Source organism: Bison bison, unplaced genomic scaffold, assembly GCF_000754665.1.
Source record: "Bison bison bison isolate TAMUID 2011002044 unplaced genomic scaffold, Bison_UMD1.0 scf7180017864461, whole genome shotgun sequence".
NCBI classification, from domain to species: Eukaryota; Metazoa; Chordata; class Mammalia; order Artiodactyla; family Bovidae; genus Bison; species Bison bison.
Genome location: NW_011495023.1, coordinates 17,730,518 through 17,733,921, shown reverse-complemented (window position 1 = coordinate 17,733,921; position 3,404 = coordinate 17,730,518).

Here is a 3,404-nt window from a genome sequence, read left to right as displayed (position 1 = left end):
GATGTTGGCAATTTGATCTCTGGTTCCTCTGCCTTTTCTAAAACCAGCTTGAACATCAGGAAGTTCATGGTTCACATATTGCTGAAGCCTGGCTTGGAGAATTTTGAGCATTACTTTACTAGCGTGTGAGATGAGTGCAATTGTCCCTTATAAACCCCGACAAATTCTGATACTGAATTTTAGTGAGTGGTTTAGTGGGGCTGTAACTACCCCCAAAGACCTTCTGATGCAGCCTGGAGTTCATATAATGAGCACATTGAATATACTTAACAACTGGCTTGTCAGGTGATTGATTTTCATATTTCATCGATTGTGTTTCACATAATACCATGTAGACCTTAATTGTCTGGTGTCTACAATCTACTCAAAAGGATTAACTAAAAGAGAATATGAATTAAAAAAAATTTTTTTTAATTGGAGGATTAAAATTACAATATTGTGATGGCTTTTTGCCAAGCACCAACATCACTCAGCATTAGGTACACACATGTCCCCTCCCTCTTGAACCCCCCTCCCACCTCCCTGCCCTTTTTATCCCTCTAGGTGGTCACAGAGCGCTGGCTTTGGGTTCCCTGCATCATACAGCAAATTCCTGCCGGCTATCTGTTTTAGATAGGGTAATGTATATGTGTATGTTCCAATGCTATTCTCTCATATCATCCCACCCTCTCCTTCCCCGCTGCTGTGTCCAGAATGTCTGTGTCTCCTTTGCTGCCTTGCCAGTAGGATCGTCAGTAAGAGAATATGTTTTTAAAAGAAGCTTTTACTTTTTTAAGTAGACAGCATCTAGAACTACAGAACCTCAAGTAACAGTTGAAAAATGGCCATAAACCATCAAAACCATCAAAATCATATGGATGTGAAAGGTCAGTTTGAATTGGAATAAATTTAGAATATGTAATTTTAAAACTTTATAAGATTTTTTTCAATGTAGTATTTAAGAATGCATATAATAACTTCAAATACCAAGTTATATGGAAGATCTAAAATGCTTAAAGGTATATACTTCCTTTCTCCCTCTAGATACACATGGTTAAAAAAAAAAAAAGTAAAGATGTGAAAGGCAGACAATGAAACTAAGTTGTCTCCCCCTCAACCTCCCTACAGCCCCATTAGATCCCCAATTAATCTCCTCAGAGGCAAGCTATAGATATGAGATAATTTATATTTTTAATGAACAAGTGTTTTGAATCTTTAAAATCAAATTTAGAGTTATAATGTTTAAAAATGTTTAAAAGGTCAAAAGCTACACAAGGCAAAAAAAAAAAAAATCCGCCTTTCATACTTGTCTTCCAGCCTTTCAGTCTCATCTCCAAAATCAATCAAGGCTACCAGATTTTCTGTGTATCCTTCCAGAGGTAGTCTGCACACACACCAGCAAATGGGTGTGTTTAGTGTCCTACCCACTGGTTGCTCCACTTGCAATTTTAATAATGTATCTCTCTTTGAAACTTTTTTAAATTGAAGTATAGCTGATTTACAATGCTGTGTTAGTTTCTGATATATAGCAAAATGACTCAGTTCCACATACAGAGATATCTTCTTTTTCACATTCTTTTCCACTAAGGTTTATTACAAGATATTGAATTAGCAATGTATCTTGAAGATTATTCCAGATCAGTAGATAAAGAGCCTCCTCTTTCATTTATTACTTCTTCCACTAAGAGCAAGTTTGTCTCTACTATACATTTCTAGAAGTAGAATTGCTGGATCAGAGGTTATATGGATTTGTATTTCTGAGAAGTATAGACAAACTATCTGAAGAACATTTCTAAAATTCAACTGGTTCAAAGAAATTCACACATAGTTGACATTTCATTTGCATTTTTTCATTGCAAAGTCCAGTTTCATAAACAACAGAAAGGTAACTTTAGTCTCATCTCTGTCCAAATTATCTTAATTCCAAATTGGTAGAAGATTAACAAATTCTTTGTCTTCAGACATATAAAATTATAATGAAATTTCTGTAATGGAGCAAATGGAAAAAAGTGACAATTAAACCAAATGGAAATGAAAAGTAATATGCCAGTTTACGAGTAGATGTCCTGTGTTAGCACAAGTGTTTTAAAATTTTGGTTCATAATTCGATAACTTGTGAACCTATTATGTTCTTAGCGCTAGAGGAACAATGATGATTGAGTCACAATTCTTATAACAGCAAGCTGCTCACAGTCTTGAGAGAGAGAGAGTGTTCGTGTACCGTGCTTGTCTATTCCTGTGGCCCACCCCTCCCTCACAACACACCATGTCTTTTGGGGAACATCTGCTTCATGCTTGCTTTCCCTTCCAGCATTTACCGCTGGATGCTACTTAACCTATCAACCAGTCTGATCGCCTCAGCAGAAGGTAGACTCCCTGAGAGCAGAAACACAGTTTACTCTTGATATAAACATCATAGCACCATGCAGTACTGGCTCAGAATTTTAAGGGAATATGTCTTAACTGAATTCTAAGTCTTGGAGTTGTGATGCTAGAGAAGATTCCTTAATGCCACCCAACCATCTCATTCTCTATTGCTCCCTCCTCCTGCCTTCAGTCTTTCTCATTATCAGGGTCTTTTCCAGTGAGTCATCTCTTCACATAAGGTGGCCAAAGTACTGGAGTTTTAGCTTCAGCATCAGTCCTTCCAATTCAGGGTTGATTTCCTTTAGGATTGCAGTCCAAGGGACTCTCAATGGTCTTCTCCAGCACCACAGTTCGAAAGCATCAATTCTTTGGCACTCAGCCTTCTGTATGGTCCAACTCTCACATCCACACATGATTACTGGAAAAACCATAACTTTGACTGGATGGACCTTTGTACGCAAGGTGATATCTCTGCTTTTTAATATGCTAAGTTGCTTTTCTTTCAAGCAAGCATCTTTTAATGTGATGGCTGCAGTCACTGTCTGCAGTGATTTGGGAGCCCAAGAAAATAAAGTCTGTCAAGATGGAAATGACAAAAGAATTTGAGTTTCTCTCCTGAGGACACACATAGCAGGTTTCTGGAAGAGGTAGGACCAGAATCCAGCTTCCTGACTCACCAGGCCAGTGCTTTTCTCACACCTCCTGATGCTTTTGCCTGATCTCAGGTTGCTAGCCAGGGGCTGCCCTCATACAAAGTGCTATGCAGAGCTTTGAGAAACAGCTATGAGGTTGGGTCTTTGGTCTTAAACAATGAATGAAAAGATGGGTGGAATTAGTATAAGTTAGTATAAATTTAGTATAAATTCACTGGAGAAGGGAATGGCAAACCACTTCAGTATTCTTGCCTTGAGAACCCCATGAACAGTATGAAAAGGCAAAATGATAGGATACTGAAAGAGGAACTCTCCAGCTCGGTAGGTACCCAATATGCTACTGGAGATCAGTGGAGAAATAACTCCAGAAAGAATGAAGGGATGGAGCCAAAGCAAAAACAATAC